At 40.5% G+C, this 23059-nt stretch overlaps 1 long non-coding RNA gene across 1 annotated transcript; it reads right to left on the bottom strand.

Annotated features, from left to right (window-relative positions):
• Positions 1-6889: 6889 nt before the first annotated feature.
• Positions 6890-10904, bottom strand: LOC139679099 (uncharacterized). The gene is made up of 3 exons (XR_011699134.1): positions 10626-10904; positions 9702-9926; positions 6890-9107 (listed from the first exon to the last, which is right to left on the bottom strand). It is a non-coding gene; the product is annotated as an uncharacterized lncRNA (long non-coding RNA).
• Between the last annotated feature and the right edge of the window lie 12155 nt (positions 10905-23059).

Below are 23059 nucleotides of genomic sequence, written 5' to 3'. Positions count from 1 at the left end.
CCGAGAGAGCTTTTGCAATTACATCAACCAGCTCTTTGAGGATTCTGGGATGAACACCATCAGGCCCAATAGATGTGTAGAGATCCAGCTGGAGAAGCAGATCCTATACAAGCTCAGGGTTGGCTGGAAGTTGGTCATTCTCACAGTCGTGGTCCTTCAGCTCAGGGCAGAGATCCCCTTGGTCCATCATCTGTGTTGAACATAGAGGCAAAGGAAGCATTAAAGACCTCGGCCTTGTCTCTGTCTTTGTTTTTAAGGTGACCATCCTCATCCTGTAATTGGACAATGTTATTTCTATACTGGTTTTGCCATTAATATATTTGAAAAAAACTTTTTTCCCACATTTCTGGCCAGCATTGACTCCAGTTGAGTTTTGGCTGTACAAATTTTATTGCAGTGGCAAGCAACATCACTGTATTCTTTCCACGTCACTTGACCTTGCTTCCACTGGGCGTACACCTTCCTTTTTTGCCTTATTTCCAAGACAAGATTCCTGCTCAGTCAGGCCAGCCTTCTGCCTCACCTGCTTGACTTTCTGCATTTAGGAATTGCCTGCTCCAGTCATCTTAGGAGGTGATGTTTGAAAAGAGTCCAGCACTGGAGACCCCAGCACTTGCAAAAACAATTTTACCATGGGACCTTACTTCCTAATTCCCTGAGCAGCCTGAAGTCTGCTCTCCTCATGTCCAGAGTTGAGGTTTTACTGGCTCTTTTTCTCCAGTCAGCAGAGATTTTAAACTCAATCATTTCATGGCCACTGTAGTTGAGATGGCCACCAACTTCACCTTCATTCTTACCCAAAGGTTCTCAACTGTGCCATTACCAAATCTGAGCTCCATAGAGTCTAGCAAATCTATTATATAAAGTGCCACCCATCTGCCTCTTCTGCCCTGCCTATCCCTCCTGAAGAGCCTGAAACTATCCAACAGGGCGCTCCAGTCACAGGTCTCATGTCACCAGGTTTCACTTATGTCAGTGATGTCAAATACTCTGGGACTGGACCAAACCTTCAAGCTCCACTTGTTTGTTCCTCATGCTGCCTGCATTGCTGTAGAAACGTTTCAGGTGTGGTACATTGTAGCCAACAGCTTCTGAGGCAGGTTGGGGGATCCCTTTAGTGCTCATTTCCTCAAGTTTTGGCACACCATCACATTATTCATCACTGCCAATCCTGGTTTTGCCCTTTCCCCCTTCCAAGTTAGTTTAGAGTTCTGTCAAGAAGCCCCACTAGCTCCTCCACTAGTATTCTTTTCCTCTCTGTGATAGGTGCATCCCATAAAGTGCCAGTAGACCAGGTGTTGATTAGATCATCCCATGGTCAAAAAACCCTAAATTTTTCCATTTACACCAAACTTGGAGCCACTCTGATGGATCTGCCTTTTCCAGTCAATATTATTCTTTGTTACTGGAAGGATCAAGGAAATCACTACCAAGCATCCCAAGGCCCTGAAGTCTCTTTTGATTGTCCTTGGATTTCTACTTGATATTTTGTTCCTGACATCTTGAACAATGAGTAATGGATAGTAATCAGAGGGCCTTACTAGACTGGAGAGTTTTCCAGTAATGTCCCTTACCTGAGCCTCTAGGAAACAGCTAACTTTCCTGTGAGTTGGGTACAGTTTGCATACTGGGCCGTATGTTCCCCTTAGAAAGGAGTCTTTTATTACACTACCCTTCTTTTCTTCTTATCAGAGGTGGTTGTGATGTGGGATACAGATGGTGTTGCTTTCAGAGACCTCTCTGTCCATCTCGTCAGTTGTCTGGTCTTCTAGTTCCAGGGCCTCACAGCTTGTTGTAGAAGGTGCCAGACCTATTTGTAAAGCTTTCAAAAGGAGAAGGTACCTTCCTCCTGGTGCATGCAGTAACCCGCTTCCAACCTTGATCTAATTACCCCGCAGGCTTCTGACTCTACCAGTTTCTCCACTGCAGTGGTGGTTGGGGACTCATGAGAGTATTGATACTGTAGTGTCTGTAAGAAATTGGTCAGTCTTGCTTGTTCAGTCAAACATTGTGTAGCCTATTCAGTTCCTCTGTAGCACCCTCACCTGATGACACATCTCTTCAGTCACAGTACACCTTCTACAGAAGAACTCTCTGTTCCAGCCCCATGGAGAGGCATCAGGTGCTCCTGGCACCCTGTGACCTGGAGACAGTTACATCTACCACCAGCAGGTCTTGCTGGCTGGACGCCTCTGACATGGCTGGTTCAGTGAATCTAGCTGTTGCTGCAGCGGAATGAGCTCTATGGCATGTCAACACCATAGCTGAAGAGGCTTACACTTGTACACTAGTAAGGCTGGGGCTGAAAGGATTTTTTCATGCTCTTCACCATCAAATACTAAGTCTGTTTACTTGACCCTATGGGCTCCTCACAAATGGTTGGAGAGAAGCCCTTTCTGCTCACCCTGTCAGTGTGAACTGTGGTGTGAACTGCCAAGCAACCTGCCATGCCACACCCTCAGTGACATGACATGCTGACTTTAGGCATGTTTATACTGTTGATCTGGTCCCTCTGTGTTTCATCACAGAGCTATAATCCTTAGGTCCTTTGCACTAGATTTATGCTTGTTTCTTCCTGTACATTCATTTTTAGTAAACCAGAAAGTTTCCTTCAGGGGAAAATCAAAAAGCAATTATGAAAATTGTTTACTGTCTACAAAAAATAAGGACAGTGAAAGAGCTAGTTTAACACTTCCCATTGCATCTTCCAAACTATTTCACTTCCAAAGGTATGAGGCATCAGAGGACACTTCCCTTCTTTCATACAGCGCTCCATGAACACGCCTCACACATGCTATCTGTGAACATGTCTTTATGTATTGTGTAAAAATGCTATTCCTACAGGCTGCAGAGCATCCTACTTGCCATTCATCTAGCTGGTTAGTTTGTTGACCTGCTGTTAACATCTATAAAATTGTGATAATGACTGAAAGGCCCAGAGACATGACTAGGACTCTGAGAAAAGAAGTGTGCTTGGATCACAGTCAGAAGCCACTGGCAAAAAAATATTTATTTAACTTTGAATAATCCCCAGTGGGGTCATACAAATGCTCACAATTAAATGTGTTTTTCTGATGCATATCAGCATATACTCACAGATTTATCAGAACTGTGCTAGCTTCCACAAGTTTGGGCACCTAACTGAAAATGCGAACCCTTACTTTGGCAGATATCCTAAACTTGCTTATATTTGGCTGTTAGATCTATGGATAAATCCCACTCAATTTGTCTCAGTGTGTTTTCATCTTAGACAAACTCTTTTAATGGCGGGAAGAAGTACTTACCTGTATTTTTGCATGCGCTCTGTATAAAAAAAATATTTATATTTTGAGTAGTATAGTTCCTTTTCTCTGTAGGTATTCATTTGCACACTTTTCCCTTGCTTGGGAAGAAGTATGGGCCATCTTCTCATCATATATGTACAAGGACTAAAAGCTCCCTGAAAGGCTCAAGTCTGAAGAAGCAGAAGTCTCAAGAAGGTGCAGGAAGACAACAAATGCAAGAAAATTATAATTTATTGCAAGATAAATTTGTTCTTGGGTTAACAGCAGCCTTTCACTGTACGTATTGACTCTGTGGCTAGCTAATTAGAGTAATAAAATTATTGAGGTTTGAAGGGACCTCTGGAGATCATCTAGTTGAACTGCCCTAGTCAGAGAATGGTTTGCTAGAGCAGGTGCTTCATGCTGCTGAAAATGTCCAGGCAGATTTTGACTGGCTTCACAGATGGAGATACCACCCAGTCTCAGAGTAACCTTTTCCAGGATTTGAATAATCTCATTATGATTTCTTTTTTCTTTTACATTTCAACTGAATTTCATGTAGATCAGTTTGTGACTATTGGCTCTTGTCCTGTCACTAGATATCTCTGAGACGAGTCTGACTTTGACTTATTTACTCCACATCAGACATCTATACACATTGATTTGGTCCCCTTTAAGATCCCAAGTCTTAGAAGCTCATCAAAGGGTTTTGCTTTAAAATATACAAGGCTCCAATAATATCCATCCTCCATATTAGCAGAGTCTTTGGTTCTTTTAACACCTTAAGAGAGTGCAAAGGAGAAAAATCTGTACACATTTTCTCCAGGGGTGCTTTTACTGGTAAACTTTGGGAAATAAGAGTACTGAGCAGAAGTTTAAAGGGTAACATACAACCAAAACAAAGCATTCCACAAAGTCTTGACTTGGCACATGTTAACCCATATAACTTAGTGAAAACCGACCACTTATCCAAAATATTAAGAAAGGGGATGAAGAGGAGAAGAAGTAAAGAAAGAGAGACAAAAGGAGAAATACAGCTACCATGTCTAGATCTAGCATAGGTTCAGCTACAGGAGTCTAGAAGATGGAGGGTTTGAACAGGTGGAGGCCATATATCTTTGGTTCTATCTGCTCTGGTCCTCTGTGGTCACCCATTGCAGGAGGGACTTCTGGACCACTGGCAACTTTGGGACTTTGGGGTGGCGTGAGGGGTGGTGTTCCCACTATGTGAGCCAATCTAAGGCTCAGTTAGGTGTTCCAGTGGGTGTGATGTGGACAGCGCTCCTAGTGTTCAGTGACTGACAGCTCTTTCTGGGTTGCCCCAGGACACTCGCAGGAGCTACGGAATGGGATAGGGCATTACCTCACCTTCATGAAATTTGACCTGTCCCTCAACACACACATGCACACCCACCACACCCAGCCAGCCAGCCACCCACACACACACACACACACTCCTGAGTTGGTTTGAACCAGTAAAATAATAATCCAGTGTCTCACATCTCCCCCACCCCAATATTTCTTTTTTTCAAACTGTACAGTTCTAGGTGTCTGAGCCTCTCCACATATGACAGACACTGCAATATTTTATTGTCGGAGGAGACCCAGGGTTTATACACTGGCAAAAATACTACAAGAGATGGATAGATGAGGACACCGAAGTCCAGGAACCCAGCTCCCCGAATATGGAATCTCTGTGAGAGATTTATAAGGACTCTAATGTTCACACCCTATATTGATGTTTCCCCAGTTTGAATGTTATACACCCCAATGTGTCTACCCTGGTTGTTTTTCCCTTGGTAGTTCCTTGTCCAAGTTCCCTCTTCCCACAAAACCCTCCGGGTCGCAGTCCCCTGTCCTGGCCCGACCCGGCCATGGGGGCGGTTGCCGGCGGGGCCACCCACGTGGCGCCGCTGGAGCCCGGGCGGGGGCTGTCCCTGCCTCGAAGTGCCTGAAGCCCTACGGTAGACTTTCCCCGCCCATCTCATTCTCCCATTGGTCCTTTTGCCGCTCCTCCCCTCCCTCCTTCCCTTCGTTTGCATGTACCCAATGAACTGTGTTACTCCGCCCCGTCTTCGCCCCTCTTCCCCGCCTACATCCGGGGAATTCCCATGCTCTCCTCAAAAGCTAGCGCCGGCAATAAACTTGGCTTTTCCTCGTGGACTCCTGGCAAGTGCGGGCTTGTTCCGTTCGGGACAGTCGCCGGGCCAGGGGCGGGAGGAGCCGACCCGCGCTTCTAAGGGACCTGATCCTAGGGAGCCCTGCTTGTCGCTTTCCTAGCCTGGCTCCTGGAGGCGGAAACCTCTCCACCGTATCAGTGGGCTATTTTTAATCCGCTGATAATTGACGCCCAACGCGGTGGTGGTATCCACTACGCCGAAGCAGCATAAGCCGCGGGACGGGTGAGTCCCTCGGTCATCAGCGGACCTCGGAGGAAGCGATCGGGCAGAGCACCTCGGCATTTCTTCAGCTATCGGCTGGCAATCCCTCGTTGTTTCGACGTGGGACCGAAGGACTGACCCTCAGCCTACCTTTGCCCTGGGGAGGTAGCCCTCCGAGCAGACACTGCTCCCTCTCACCCTTATTTCATTTATTAGAAATGGAGAAAATGCTCTCTAAGAGAGAAAAAGAGACTTACCGCCGCCTGAAGTCCCTTCTAACTCAGGTGAACTGTAAAGTGGACAAGGCCGCAATAAGATTGTTAATGAAATACATGGCTAAAGAGAACTACTCCCTGCCTTTTCATCTTACTACAACGGAGTGGGACTGTTTTGGACGAAAATTAAGGGCGGCGGCTAACAGAAACGGCAAACACGCCTCGCATGCATTAGTAGCACGGACACTGATGAACTCAATCCTAGAAGCAGACCAGGCCGCAGGGATCCAGGAGGCCCCAGGACAGAGTAGCACAGGGAGTTGCGGTCGAAGCGCGGTACCTGCGTCGTGGTTTCAGGGACCCCCCTCCACCAATCCACCAGCAAACCCTGGATTTATTGCTAGCACGGTGCTCGCCGCTGTTGGGGCCTCTCCACGTGCACGTGTTGGGTGCCCACAAGATGGCGACGGAGAGCGTAATGAAGGGCCACCACAAAATGCAGGTTGGGGGAAAGGAGAGGAGGCAGCCAATGCCCACCCCCTGGGCATGGTGTCAAAAGGGGAGGGGCTGATCTCTGTGGTAGGCGGTCCCTGTGAGCCCTTACGCCACACCCAACTTCCTCTTTCCCACGGTGGCCCCGCCCCCTCCCTTTGTCAACATCCGGCCCAAGATGGCTGCACCCATGGACCAGAAGTACTGGGATTACCAGAGATGTTGTTACCAACGTAGATTGTCTCCATCACAACACCAAAAAAGCCATCATACAAAGGAGAAGGACAATGATCTTACTTAAATCCTGTTTGGAATGCACAAGTCTTCTGTTGAGAATTTTTTTCTGTATATGTTCATATTGTAACTGTCTTTTTATTATGTTTTGCAGATTTCTGAACAACATATAATCATTTACATGGGCCATAAATGGGTGTACTAGGAATGCATTTAGGTCTGTGAGTGTGATTGCTTGAATGTGGTGGCCACCAGTGTGAATGAGATAGTTAGGGTGAAGTATAGATGTATCCCTACACTTATATTTATCATCCCTGTGTGAATGTTATGGTTTTCCTAGAGGTGCTCTCTGATGGCCACACGCATTTCACTGAACTTTACCCATCTAAATTCAATTAATCATTCTACATTTTCTTTATTATCAACACTTCTTGAACATAATTTACCGTTGCCTAAATCAAGTATTTATATCTCATTTTAGTTGTACTAACATTTACTTTACATGCATTTGACTTCTTTTTATTGACAGCCTTTTGGTTGGAGTAAAGATTTAATAAAATAAAGTGTTAGCAGGTCAGAAGACGGTCTGTGAAAGGGTAGAAGAACGGTTGTTTGTGTAGGGTAAGATAAGGAAGGCCAGTGGAAGTATAGGTTGGAGAGAGGAGCAGGAGAAAGAATCTGAGAGGTAGAAAAAGAAAGGAGAAAAAAAGAAAAAGAAGGGATACAGGTTTGATGAAAATGTTAATGATAAGAAGTATTAAAAGGTTGTGAAGAGAAGAACATATCTGAAGAGTGACAGCTCTCATTAGAGTTTCATTTACATGTATTGCCTTTTATCGGAAATTTAAGTCGGAATCTGCAGTGTTTCTTTACATATCGTTAGTTTTTTTAATATATAAGTTAATGCCTCATGTAATTTTATTTAAAACTGATTACTTTTTCAAGCCTACAATGATTTGTAAACCCAGTTTCTGCCCCAGTTTATTCCAGTTAAGGACATTGCTTAATCGTTGCTGTATTTTTTCTTGTATGTTTAAGTCTTTTCAAAGTTTTAAAGCTTTTCAAGCTCCTCGTGCCTACCCGGCATTAAAAAATAAAAAAGGAGGAGATGTCGGAGGAGACCCAGGGTTTATACACTGGCAAAAATACTACAAGAGATGGATAGACGAGGACACCGAAGTCCAGGAACCCAGCTCCCCGAATATGGAAGCTCTGTGAGAGATTTATAAGGACTCTAATGTTCACACCCTATATTGATGTTTCCCCAGTTTGAATGTTATACACCCCAATGTGTCTACCCTGGTTGTTTTTCCCTTGGTAGTTCCTTGTCCAAGTTCCCTCTTCCCACAAAACCCTTCGGGTCGCAGCCCCCTGTCCTGGCCTGACCCGGCCACGGGGGCGGTTGCCAGCGGGGCCGCCCACGTGGCGCTGCTGGAGCCCGGGCGGGGGCTGTCCCTGCCTCGAAGTGCCTGAAGCCCTACAGTAGACTTTCCCCGCCCGTCTCATTCTCCCATTGGTCCTTTTGCCGCTCCTCCCCTCCCTCCTTCCCTTCGTTTGCATGTACCCAATGAACTGTGTTACTCCGCCCCGTCTCCGCCCCTCTTCCCTGCCTACATCCGGGGAATTCCCATGCTCTCCTCAAAAGCTAGCGCCGGCAATAAACTTGGCTTTTCCTCGAAGACTCCTGGCAAGTGCGGGCTTGTTCCGTTTGGGACGATCGCCGGGCCGGGGGCGGGAGGAGCCGACCCTCGCTTCTAAGGAGCCTGATCCTAGGGAGCCCTGCTTGTCGCTTTCCTAGCCTGGCTCCTGGAAACGGAAACCTCTCCACCGTATCGGTGGGCTAATTACAATCCGCTGATATTTTATCATCTTTGTTTTTCTCTGCTGGACTTGCTTCATGTTCTGTCTGTCATGTTCTGGAAAGCAAGAGCTGGATATAGAACCCTAAATATGTCCCATCAGGACTGAGTAGAACGGAAGAATCCCTTTCCTTGACTTTCTGGCACTTCTAGTGCAGCCAACACAGAAGGTCTGTTGCTCTTCTTTTTTTTTTTTGTTGTTTTCAGATTTATTGCTGAGTCATGTTTAGCATGCTGTCCACTATAAGCCTATGTCGTATTTTCAAAGCTGCTTTTCAGTCAGTCAGGTCTCAACTTGTACTAAATTGTACTTATTTAATACATTTATTCTTTCTCAGGAGCAGAACTTCATATTTGCAATTGTTGAATTTCTTCAGGTACTTCTTGGCCCATTTCTCAAGCCTGTTGTGGTCCTTCTGAAGAGAAACGTAATCATTTGATACATCAGACACTCCTAGTCTTGTATTTTCTTCAGACCTGCTGAGGGTGCATTCTGTCGCTTCATCGAAACCAGTAATGAAGATGTTGAACAGATGTTTATTTTCCCGATCACTGGGAGAGACCATTAGTAAGCTTGGAATAGTGATCCTTGAAAACTAACAAGCTCCCATGACCCCTCTTCTCTCCAGGACCCTTTCCCCTGGGATTCTTCCAAGCAGGTCCCTAAACAGGAAAAACAGATAAACAGGGCTACTTTTCTAAATCCAGGGCTGTGATGCTGCTATTTGCCTTCTTTCCTCTTCTTGGGATCCTAAACTCCACATTCCCTGGTCACTTAAGCCAAAGCTGCCTCCAGCCTTCATTTTCCTGCCCAGTTCTCTTTTTTGTAAGAATCAGTTCCAGCAGAGTGATTCCTTTGTCAATTTGTTAATCCCTTGTGTCAAGAAGGTGTTATACGGTACTCTGCTTTGTTTATAGATTGCTACATTGGCCTTCCAGCAAATTTTTGTCTTAAGTGACCGACGAAGACCAGGACCTTTGAACATGAGGCTTCTACCAGTTATATATATATAAAAAAGCCACATCTACCTTTTCTCTTTTATGCTGGGTCTGGGTAGGATGGAGTGAATTTTCTTCATAACAGCTTGTTATGGTGCAATGTGATCAAAACAGTGTTGGCAACACACCTGTGTTTGAGCTACTGCTGAGCAGTGCTTACACAGCATCAAGCCCTTCTCTGTTACCCCTGCTGCCCCCACAGAAAGACAGCTGGGGGTGTACAAGAAGTGGGGAGGGGACATAACCAGAACAACTCACCCAAAATGGCCAAAGGGATATTCCGTGTCATATAGAGCTATAAAAGTCCAAAGGGAGGAGTGTTTTGGACTGGCAGTCATTGCTCACAGACTGGCTTGCTCTTCAGTGGGAAGAGAGGAGTGATTGCATTTCCACCACTTGTTTTGCTTGCTTTTCTCCTTCTGTTTCCTTCTCTTGTCCCACAAGTTTCAGGGTCTTTTGTTCTTCCTATTCTTTCTCCCCACCCTGTTGATAGCAGAGAAAGTTAGTGAGTGGCTGTGTAAGGCTTAGCTGCCAGTCAGGGTCAAACCACTACATTCTTGAATTAATTGGTGAAGGAAAATATACTTGCAAAGGTTAATGGAACTGCAGAAACGAAGCCAAATATCTAATTTATATGTATGTGGAGAAGAGATTGAGGGAAAGGGTTCATTTCTGTTAGCAGAATTTGGAAAGGGCTTAGTTAGCTATTCTACTTCAATTATCTGGAGGAGAAGTATAGAAATGGGATTTATGAATATCTAGCTACGTTTTTTGTCATTCTCTGACCATGAGGATTTAGATGTTTTATGTCATGTTCTGTTGTTGCCTTCTTGAACTAAATGACTGCTAGCAATGTTATGCACTTAGGTCTCTCTCCGGAGCTGTTAATCAAACAGTGACAGCCTAAGAACTGATGTGTAGAACCTGAATAATCCTGTTTTGCTAAAATTAATTTGGATAGAACAGCAAGTTAGCCTCATCAAATAAACTGTTCCTGTTAACAGTGAAAGATGGCAATGATGCCTCCATCTAGGTATTAGAGTTCAGCCTCTTTAACAAGCTAGCTGAAATTAGCACTCAATTCCAACCTTGCAAATGTTTAGAGTCGACTTGAAAAAGTGTGAAATTCATCTATTTAAGTGTGTATGTTAAGAGACACATAGGATAGTTCAGGATACATACAGACACTCTCACCCTGGAGATTCTAGATGCTGATGCCTTGAAGGTTCTGACAAAAGGAGTATCTCCCATCTTGTTCACAGTGCCACGCTACTCCCACAGGAGATAACAAACTGAAATTCACATCATGATAACTTCAGTTACAGAATCACATAGTCATAATGTGATGTTGTGGGGAGGGGAGCAGCTCCTGCCTGTCCTCCACAGCTGGGGAGTGCTGAGACACAGATCTTTACCAGGAGACGAGGGACGAAAACAGATTTATTGTGACATTCACGGGGCTTTTATGGGGTCCCGGAAGGAAGGTGTTAGAGCTGGGACAGGATTGGGTAAGGATCGGGTGGAAGGGAGGGGTTTAGGGGCCGACTGCTAGTGGGGAAAGAGGAGAAACCACAGCCAATAGAAAACCAGGGATTGGGGATAGACGGGTGAGATAACCAATAGAGTTAAGACAGGGGCGGAAGCTGGCAGGGGCGACAGCCGTGGCACCCCAGGCTGCTCCTGGGACATGAGTCAGTCAGGGGCGTCCTGGCAGGGAACTGCCTGTGCTTGGATGGGCGGGCCCAGCCTTGGCCTGTCCGGGACTGGCGGGGGGGACACGGCAAGCCCTGGCAAGTTCCAGCTGCTGCTGCTGCTGCAGCAGTGCAGGAGAGGGAAGGAGTCTCCCGGATGGGGCTGCGCCCGGCCCAGGGAGAAAAAATACCAGTGCTTAACGAGCATGTGATGAATCATTTGGAGAACACAGGGGAGGACAAGGGAAGGGCGATGACCAACACTGCAGGAAGGTGATAACGATGCAGGGATAGGGGATGCAGAAATTTTTCAGAACTAAAACCTGGTACAAGTAAAACACATAATTTTAAAACTTCAACAACAAGTCTCTCATGTATGTCGTTAGTAAAATCCAGGGTGTTTCCCAGTACTGTTCTCCTCCCAGGATGCATGTTAGCATTTTCCCATATAGTTAGGGTTGGAATGCACCTCTGGAGATCATCTTGTTCAAGCCTAGAGCAGGTTACACAGAAACACATCCAGATGGGTTTTGAATGTTTCCAGAGAGGGAGACTCCATGGCCTCCCAGGGCAGCCTATTCCAGTACTCTGCCAACCTCACTGTAAATAAATGGTCCCTCATGTTGACATTGAACTTCTTTTATATCAGTTTATGTCCATAAACATAGTCACTTTTTCAGTTACTTCTGTCACAACAATTTTGCTAAGTATTACAATATAAATAACTGAGTCTCTTCCCAGCAAGGAAACAATAAAACCATGGAAGACATTACATTCAGACCTAATCAAATAAATGTCCTCGCAGAACTAAGGAATTACTTTGGGAGATAGCATTACAATCTTCCAGATCCAACATGCCTCTAGTGGGCTTCCCAACAGTAAGTGATTTCTTACTTCCTCGTAGGAGTCCAGAATTGTCACAGGACTGTTGCAGATACTCTTACATGGTAAGATCACTGAGCTTCAAATAAAGAACTTCAAATATGGCCTGTCCTATACTAAAACTTCTGGAGGAATACATGGCATAGAAGAGTTTTAGGACTTATGTTTTCCTAGCCTGGAATATCTTTTCCATGGAAAGTATGCAATCCAGGGCCCTGAATTAAATGGCTGCCAGCCTAAGTGCATATTTATAAAACTTTTTATAAATCAAAATTTACATTTCCACTACAGACTCATTGTGACCTCCAAACAGTGGACTAGTCAAATTACAACAGCAAACATTTCATTCCATGGACACAAATGAATTGCTTAAACAAAAGTGCCTAGGGCCACTTAAAACACTCTTAAAGCATCCTAGAGATCCTGATATCACTCCCAGATGTGACATATAATTTATGAGACACCTCTACTACAGAGTCCAGGCATGCATTTAAACTTACTTGTCTTCAAATGACACTAGATACCTATATTTTGGCAACTAAATTGAGCTCCATCATTTAGCTCTAGTCCAAGGAGTTTTGTCCACCTGTGATTCATAGAGACATCTGATGCAGCACAGCTGTGTGACTATGGCTAATTTTAATATGAAAATTAATTATTATTATGTGGGAGCATAAGTGAGCTAAAGCTGTTTAGGATAATTAAAAACACAGACTGTTCTGATAGTTGTGATAGTGATGGCTGCTTCAATATTCAAGATAAAAATCACTGCCATGGAAATGTATAAAAACCCATAGAGCAAAATATTAAACTAGAATAGAAATAGATTATAGAGTCCTGTGAGAGGTGGCAAAGGAGTCCAGAGTGCAGAGAGTTTTGTAATAAGCCTCTCCTCAATCAAACAGAAGTGGTTTGAAAGGGGTAGTTGAATCTGGAGAATCAACAAATGGTTACAGGGCTGGTGCCAGAGCCTGGGGTTCAGCTACTTAGACCATGGGACTTCCTTTGAGAAACTTGGGCTACCGAGGATTCATGGAAGTCAGCTTTATCAAGGGCTCAACATAGCTTAGGGAATCTGCAAGATGAGTTACAAACATGCATATACCTGCAGGGCTAGAATCTTATTGTCATTACAGAGATGTGATGGGACATCTGCTATGACTGGAGCATTGGAATGGAAGGTTCTTTTGGAAAGAGAGAGGGGACACAAGGACGTGGTGTTGCGTTCTATGACTAGCAGCAGAGCATGGCGCTCCACTTGGATTAGGAGCTGACTGAGAGCTTGTGGGTCAGAATTACAGGGAGGGCAGAGACAGGTGACATACTGGCGGTCTGCTATCACCAGGAAGACCAGCTGTGAGGCATTCTATAGATAGTTAGATGCAGCTTCACATTCATGAACTCTGTCCTGGTGGGGAACTTCAGTCACACTGGTGGTATTTGTCAGGACAACACAGCAGGTCATAAGACATAAAGGAGGTTCCTGGAACATGCTTATGATGACTTCCTGTTCCAAGTGGTAGAGGAGCCAGTGAGTAAAGGTGCTATGCCAGATCTTGTTCTTACCAGCAAGAAGGGGTTGGTGAGGAGTGTGAAGCTAAAAGAAAACCTGGACTGCAGGGACCAGTGTCTTTCCTGCTTGTTCTGCAGCTTTCTTAATTGCACTGTTGTTTCATTTCCTGTATTATATTGTGTTTCCTTTGCATTTATTGTGTTAAAACAGAAGTTTGTTACTTCAGCAGTTCTGTTGTAATTTAGAGGTATTTTAAGAGCTTATAGCTATTCTAGATCCATGATTTGGTTACTCTCTATCATATTGAAAATAATGTCAAATATTATTTGCACAAATCAAAGGTCTGATTTTTCTGAAATGCCTTATCCCCAACAACGTGTTTAGTGACATCATACTAAAGGTTCAAATCTCAGCTCAGGATTCATTTCCTTGACTACAGGCCTGAAATCTCTTTGTTTTTTTAGAGTTTTATTTTTCCAGAATGAAAAGTTATTTAGCACAGTAGCTATTGGGAGCTAAAGAGGTCTGTGGAGTCAAAGAACTGTAGAACCAGACTTGGTCCAAATGACAAGTCACCAGACTGTTTCATGGGATTCAAGACTGAATATTTGTTGATCTAATCTAGGAATATGTGCTGCAATGGTCTTGATACAGTTTATAGTGTGAACTATAATTGTTCTTATATAACTATAACTTAAGTTATGCTGTAGCTTTTTACTATAAAGTCCAGGTCTCTCTAACATGTGAAAAATAATTTATTAAGATAATTTTAAAAGTAGTTATCTTTTTTATCTCAATACAATCTAACAGGTCACTATATAATGATCAGAAAATCATTCCTTACTCCATCTTTTTATACTGTTCACATGGGAAAAGAATGTAGGAATTTTTCTGGTTTGGAGATGGAAAGAGACATTTGACTAATGTTATAGAGAACTAATATAAGATTCAAGAACCACTTGGAGATCTTCCAGTGTATTTTCTCCAAAAAAGAGCCACACATTTTTAATAGTCCTGTAGGGCTTTGAACATAATCTGTCTCTGATAAAAAGTCAGTATGCTTGACCTAATGCAGAATTTCTCAGAAAACATAATGGTAGCTGGTAACTATCAGCCCTTCAGATTAAAATTTGACAGTGTAGGCACAGGTTTAGCAGGTACAGGTGTTTGTAAAAGAATAAGATATAACAAATTGCTAGTACTTCAGCATAGCCTGCCTGTATCACCTAAAATTCTGTTTTGTCAGTTTCTGAATGTATGTGGTAAATATGCCTGTGAGAACATGATGTATAAGTCCTAGGCTTTTTTCACTTTCCTGTAGTTTTGTCAAAATTCTCCAGGTAATATTTTCAAAGGGAATACTTTCCTCTCATGTCACACATCATGCAAACAGTCTAGTCTTGCCCTTTACTCTCAGCTTATTGTTGTTGCATTTCAGAGACTGTTGGCAGTGCATCCTGAATTTGTCCAGGGAGTAACAGTCTCAAGTAGTCTAGTACATCCAATTAGATTTTACATTCCCTTTCCAGGCGTAAATCTTCAGCTGCATGACTTGGCTGTTGTTGACATGAAATCCATTCATGCAATTAAATCTTTAATTTTTAACACTGGTGTCACTTAAGTACTTCTGAGCTGTTATACAAGCTTAAGTTTGTGAGTACATAACCACCTCTAATACAGTATGTGGGAAGCAAATATTGTAGAAAAAGGAAAGCAATATATTAATTTTGCTATCAGTTATATCAGAAAGCACTGCAAATAACGAAGTATGCTAAAGTGTGCAGGTTAAGGTACCATCTTAATCTACTTACTGCATTACAGAACTTTATTTGCAGTGCTCAAAAGTCAGGAGTGTCTTTCATTTCCTCACAGCAGTTTCAACTATCCACTTCGATGTTGCTTGGATTTGTAAGGAATGAGTTTGGTTTGGTTTTGTCTGGTTTTGGATTGGGTTTAATTCTTAAAATATTTTAAATTGCATTATTTTGCTCACTGAGTAGAAAAGAAGGTCAGGGTTTAACTCAGGCATTTGATGTGAAGAAGCAAATTCACTTTTCAGTGCCTACAACTAGCTTATGTTTCCAGTAATTTGCAATGATAAACAAAATGTATCTATACTTGTTTCATGTTAATCATATAACTTAGTGAGAGGTAACAGGTGTTCACAGTAGTATCAGACCTGGGTTTAAATATTTAAAATTAAGATCATTAGTTGGGATTTTTGGTTTGTTTGTTTGGGTTTTTTCCAGAATTAAACTCCATGTATTTAAGTGTTCAAATATATTTTTTTCCCTCTGGATTAACTTTTAAGGTATTGTACAGCATTTTTCCCCATATATTATACATAATTATATATATATATATATATATATATATTATTTATATATATATAATATATATACAATATATATATTATTTATATTTGTTATTATATATTTATTATATATATATAAATATATATATATTATTACTTGTGGGACTATTGCAATTTTCCTATCCTACTTTCAAATTTCTGTATGATTTTGCTGGCAGATAAGGGATTTAAAATATTCCCTGGCATTATTAAAGAATAAGATTTTTGTTTTCTTCCTTTAGCATTGGATTGGTAACTTTTTTCCCTCTCCATTAAAAAAAAAACAACAACCAACTCTAGCCTCTAAATGTCATGTTTTCTAGTTTATTTTAAGTCAAGCATGTTGCAAAGCATATACGAACATAACATCTTCTGAAGCAGAATCAATATGAAGTGGAACTTGCTGATCTCATGCTGAATACCACTAAGGTTTCTCCAACAAACCAGATGGAATTTTGACCTTGTACATTGTGTTCTGTCTGATTCAACATGTACTTTCACAATTGGAAACAATTGTGAATTGTTCTGTCCTTTTGCTAATAAGGAACAATTGTCATTATGAAAAAAAGACAAAATTTTGCAAATTCTAAAGGTCATAGCCTTTTAAAAATGCTTTGCAGGTACACAGGAACTATAGACAGCAGAGTTGTATTACTTTGTATCATCCATCTACTTGGTGGGTAAGACAATGTATTGCCACACACAAGCTACACATTGGTGGAAAAAGACATTTTTTTTTCAAGACCAGCAGGAGCAAATCTTGTATACCATCTGCCTTCTAAGAAGTGTGAAGGGAATTTCACATGACAGAACATGAATGACTTCCTCTGCAAAGTGAGGAAACTGATTGCCATAATTTCTTTCACCCAATAAATTAGTGTTCAGTCACTGGGCTCTCAAAGCCCATGGTAACTTCTCTGACATACAAAATTCATTTATTTATTTATTCACTTGTTTCATTATTTTGTATAGAATATGTTCTGTCCTTATTTTCCAGAATGTTTGTTAAAAGAACAAACCCAAAGCAAAATACGGCACAAATTTACCAAACACTGAAACGTAATTTAAACTTGAAGGCAGTAAAAAGTCTTGCTTAACTCAGCTGTGATATTTCATTGACATACTGAGTTTCTGCTGACTTCTGAAGGACTGCAAATGACTGTAGGACGTAATATGCATCCTGCACTTGCAATTGTTGGAATGAATAAGTTCAGTAAAAGAGAATTTTCAGTGCAACTCTTTATATAGTATGAAAATAATTAATGTTATTTCACAAATTTTCCCATCAACTTGGAAAACATGTAGCTGAGAGTTCTATGAATGTTTTCTTTAAAATCTTAGAATTTCAAAAAGCTAGAGAGGAAAAGAAATAAAATATGTTTTTCATTAATTTTGGCAGTTAGTTTAAGCACAAGTATTCCAATTAGGGAATGATGGCCAAAAAAATAGCTCTATCATTTGATCTTTTCTTTTTTGGGGGATGTTTTGCTGTTGTAATTGCTGGTAATAACACAAATTGGAAACATTTTCCATAAAAGCAAAAGAGTTTAATTTCAACTTATATAATGACTCACATAAGAACTCCATTTACAGGCACTTTAACATTGTGAATCATTAATCTCTTTGACAAATTACAACACAACTCTATTAGATTTCCTGTTACGGACTTTAACAGATGTCTAATTAGAAACTGAAAGCGAATTCAGATTAACCAGGACTTGGCATATGTATCGTATCAAATCATTATTTATTGAGATAAACACTTCCTCGGGGACAAGACAAAGTATCACCACTTCTTTTCCTATATACAATAAAGAAAGAACATTTAAGTATTGCATATCCACAGTCTGAATTACTATGAAATATTTTAGAGATATAAGATAAATATTCTATAGCATTGTTAAAGTTCTGTTGCAGAGACAATTAAAATTCTTCTACTTCAGAATTTTCCAACAGTTAAATGTATTTATTAAGATTACAAAAAAAAAAAAAAAACCAAACAAAAAAACCACGGAACAAAACCTCACATCTTTTATTATGTAAGTATCAAACCATTGTGACATGTGAAGTCCCAAACACTTGTAGGCTGCTGAACAGGCAAACACAATTTATCTAACTTTTGATTTAATATCTTCTTTTTGTCAAATATGGGTGCATTTTGTCTGTATATAAAGATATTCTTGTTGCAATCTTACATTACTATAACACGGTAAAAATTTCTAACACTTTAAGTGACCTAACTCATTTCTGAGCACAGAAAACCTAACATAGCTGTGGTTACTACTGACATACTCTTTGTTCATTATCAGATGTAGCATATTTTTGAGCTTCATTTCGTCACATGGACGGTAAGAACGGGTTTATCGTCAATACAGAAATCATGCCTAGGATTTGGCCCCTTTGTTAGCTGAATCTTTAATTGTTTAAATAAAGTAATAAAACTAATTCTTTAAAAAGAAAAAGAAAAAAAAAGCCACTTCTTAGGGACAAACTCACAAAAATAATCATTAATTCAAGTCTCATAACATCAGTTCATAACAGTTTTGAACTGAGGTTCAGAAAATAACTTCCCCAAAACCCTTTCCTTTGTTGCAGAAAGCTTTAGTTTAAGCTAATTTGAATAGACCACAGCTATTTTAAACTGTAGTTTGGAACAGAAATATGTTTTTAAAAGAAATTTTTCTGATCATCCCATGCCAATGATTGCCATTTTTTGAAGCAGTTTTGATGAGGCTTGGTGAAGGTGAACTGTTATTTTTCACTTTCTTTTTTTTCTTCCCAGAACAACAAAGGCCCAACCTTTCTGTTATGGGTTTAGCTAGGCCTAAATTTAGGCTTTAGTTTTAAGAGTAGGCTTCAGAGTATCAGCTGACTCGAGCTGAGTCAGGCCAGCTGACAGCTGACTCCTACTGGCCAATGGTACTCCATAGCATAGTCTGACGTTACCGCAAGTATGGATACAGTAGAGTAGGAAGAGCTTCTTCTTTCTGGTCATGGCTGGGGTGGAGACAGGACACTTCTGCTCCTCTGCTAGTTAGGCCCCAGCACCACTGCTTGCTACTATGGTATCTTAGGAAAGTAAAATGTTTATTCTTAGTTTTCTTTTTGCTTGTGTCAGTCCCTGGGGGAGGTTGAGTTTTTTTGGGTGATTCTGTAGCTGGAATAGTGAGATTTGTGTTCAGAGGGGTTCAGATTTCTGCTGGGTGGGGACGTGAAGGAATTATTTGTTATATCTAACTTCAGTAGGTGTGTTATATTGTAGTTTTCCTTTTTATTTTTTTCTGTATAAATATATAAACCTGTGTTAAGTTGTCCAGGGTTTTTTTCCCTTTTCTCAGAGAGGTAAGGGAAATTCTCACTCTGTGTTTGGGTAGTTGGCATGTTACCAGCTCAACCAAACACACCTTCTTATAGAGTAAACTTATCTGGAAATTCTCTTTCGAGTGCTCAACAAATGCCCTCCAATACCTAATGCAGAAATGCTCAATCTACCATATACCTTTGAAGAGCATGTCTGATGTTCTGTTCAAGACATCAACTGAATCTATTCCAGAAGAAAAGCAAATAAACAATGAATATTGTAGATACAGAGACACCAGAAAAATTGTTTTGATTTACTGATCAATTCCTACTGAAGAACAGGATTTTTTATGAAAAATATGTTTATGTTGTAGATAAAACCTTAATTTTGACAGCAAAAAGGCATTCTCAGTATATTGCTAATCTCAGTATTTTCTTTTGCTCAATGTGAGCAATTCAGCATTTTAATTTTTACTCAACCCACTTTTAAACTTATTATTCATTCACTACATCACTTGGGTAAAAGAATAATTTAGATGTGTAGACATACTTCTAAATATTTCAGTATTCAGCACCAGCATACCTATTTTTAAGTACCTGACTCCCATTGCAGATTCCAAAAGCCTTGCAATCACATTCTCTGTATAATATCTGACAATATGCTCTTGCAGCCCAGGAACACAATTGTATTGTGCTCTGTCATGAGAGCCCACTTGAAGTACTGAATCCATCTTTGGGCTCTTCTGCATGAAAAAAGTGTGAACATGCTGTAATGGGTCCAGAGGACCATGAATATGGTCAGATAACTGGAGAACCTTTCATATGAAGAAAGGCTCTGAGGCTTGGGGTTGGCCATCATTAAGAAAGGCTCTGGGGACACCTTGAAGGCTTCCAATACTTTAAAGGAAGCCTGTAAGAAAGATAGAGTAAAAGAATTTACGAGGGTGTGTAATGGCAGGGCAAGGGATAATGGCATTTAACTGAAAGCGGGTACATACAAATCGGACATGAGGAAGTAATTTTTTACTGTGAGGGTGGTGAGACACTGGAACAGGTTGCCCAAAGAACTTGTGGATGCCCCATCTCTGGAAGGGTTCAAGGTCAGATTAGATGGAGCAGGGCCAGCCTGGTGTAGTGGAAGGTTTACTTGTCGTGGCAGGGAGGATCGGAACTAGATGTTCTTTAACATCGCTTCCAGTACAAACCATTTTATGATTCTACAAAATGGTTAAACGTGCAGGAAAGGGACTTTCAGTAATCAGTACCATGAATACAAATGTCTCTAATCCGATCGTCAAGACAACCCAAAATGAGAAATACATATACTAGAAACATATATGGAATTTATGCATCTTAATCTTGAAAATTATTTTGGCCAAAATCTATACCATGTAATTGTTTTGCTGTTTTACATCATTCTGTCAAAAGACATGCATCTCCTCCACTCTCCCCCCTAAACAAGATAAAAACCTGGAAACTCTCAACAAAACATCTATTTCACTCAATACATATTTAAGATGTTTTACATTCCTCTTTTCTGTCAAACCTGTGTTCTCTCAGGGTTTTGATAAGTTAATTTTTTGTGGGCATATTCTTATGGATTTATATGCATTTATATATCATTCTTATGCATAAATAGCTGAACTAAGGGTAAATTGTTTAAGAAAACAAATAATGAATTTTAGCTATTACCTTTTTGATCTGATAGCTAGGACAGTTCTTGAACAGAACAAGATGGCATTTTCATCTATTCCTCTATATTGGTTTTGTATTTTATCCAATGATTATTTAATGAACGTCCGTAGAGGCTGGATCTGTATACCCACTGACATCTTTTCTATGGCTACAGATGAGGATTCCACTAGAAGCTGAGATGGCTGATACGCACTTTTAACAGTGTATTGGATAATGATGCCATAAAACTTCCAGTGATTCCATATCTTGAGTCTTTAGTAATGCAAAAAATTAGTGCCAAGCATTTCAAAACTTTAGCATGTACCTAGTGTCTAATGGGTTTAGTTATCCTAACGTTCAAACAGTTGTATAAAAACCATTACTTTGGTTAGGTTAAACATCTCCTCCTGAGAATAATGATGTCACTATGTATAAATTCAGAGAAACATGCTTGCCTGGACGTCTTGCAGAAAAAAATGTAACTCCAAATCTCTCATTATTTAAGAATAGGATTAGAAGTGCAATCTATTTCCCATTAAGTTATTGATATTAGTCTTCCAACAAATATTGATGTTATATATGATATTTTTATTTAATGTCAGTGTAATGATCCTGGTTTAAATACACTTACCTTTTTTGGTCTCCCTTTTTCCTTCTTGTTCCTCTTGAGAGGTCATTAACATTTACAAACCTCTCTCAGAATTTGTGATTATATCAGAATACAGCTAAACCTCTTCAAAGCCCAAAGCTGCTCTGTTATTGTACCATGATTTTGGTGCTCCTCCTCTAGTATTATTTGTCTATTTATATAAACTATTTTTTATGCTATTCCTATCAACTAATTTGAAAGTATTCACTCTCTGTCATTGATTTCCTTTCTTTTCCTGCTGTTTTCATGTTGTTCAGAACAGGAATTTTTCTGTAATGCTGCCTTGGTTGAAAATGACAGTAATTTAAAGCAGATATTTAAATTAAATAATGAATCAATATTTTACTTTATTTGTGAAAGTTCACAATATTGATAAGGTGAAGAAACATGTTACCACATTAACTGTAGTTACTTCCCCATTTGCATAAGTTACTGCCTTTTCTCATAGTATTATCTAGATTCCAACACTGAAGCTTGAATATTAACCATGTCATGTCAGTGGCCTGTGTTATCTTTTGGGCATATAATCATACTGAATGCTTAGAAGAAATCATTGTTTCAGAGAGATAGAGGTAACATTTTTAAAGGTTTTCTAGCTCACCCTTACACAGGAACAGACACACACTAACTACTTTTGGAAAGCTTTGCTTGAATGCTTACCTTTGATCAACTTTCTTTTTTTTTTTTTAAGGAATCTTCCAGAAGCCAAAACAGACTTAAAAGTGAAGAAGAAGTGATTGCAACTAAGACTATCAAAGAGTACAGTGATTCAACACACTCCCTAAACAGCTTATTAGTGTCAGAGCTCTTGAGAAGTCATGTATGATGTTAAATGTTGTTATAAGTTAGAAACCTCCCTAAGGTGCTTATTCATGGAGAAGTTCTACCACCTTTTCTGGGAGTAATCTTTCCTGGACACAGGTAGCCACAGCAGGGAATAAAGATGTAGCATACTTATTTACATTGTCTTGAGCTAACATAGGTAATAGAGCCCTTGTGTTTGTTCTCAGTCACGTAGTTTTTTTTTTCCTTTTTAATAGATTTTTTTATTAATGTGATTATCGTAACAACCATAATCTATTCCCTATTACTGTCACCTTTTCTACTGTTTGCCATTATTAATGATACAATGTTGACTGCCTGTCCAAAAGCATCCAAAAATAATGACAGCTTTGTCAGGGAATCATTAGAACATCACAAACATTTCTGAGTGATTCCCATCAAAAGCCTTTTCTAAATCCTCAGGACTTTGCAGCAGTGTAAACCTGAAATTCCTGAATTTTTGAGCCTTCACTGATTAAGGCTTTAATCAAAGAATATAGAAAAGATCAGAAAAAAGGAGTGAAGAAGTAAAGCATTTTTTTCCCCACACAAAAGTCAGCTGTCACATAAAAGCTGATGTGGCCAAAACTGCTTTTGCTTTCCTTTTGAGCCTTGACCCATCTGCCATATCTACAGTGCTACCTATTTAAGTATAAAAATAAGACACTTAGAACAAGAAGTAGGGTTGCCCTAAGCTCCTTCTAAAGTTGGTAGAGAGAAAATGCATTACAT

The sequence above is a fragment of the Pithys albifrons genome, chromosome 1 (genome assembly GCF_047495875.1).
Source record: "Pithys albifrons albifrons isolate INPA30051 chromosome 1, PitAlb_v1, whole genome shotgun sequence".
Classification (NCBI taxonomy): Eukaryota; Metazoa; Chordata; class Aves; order Passeriformes; family Thamnophilidae; genus Pithys; species Pithys albifrons.
This window is presented reverse-complemented; position numbering and strand designations above follow the sequence as displayed.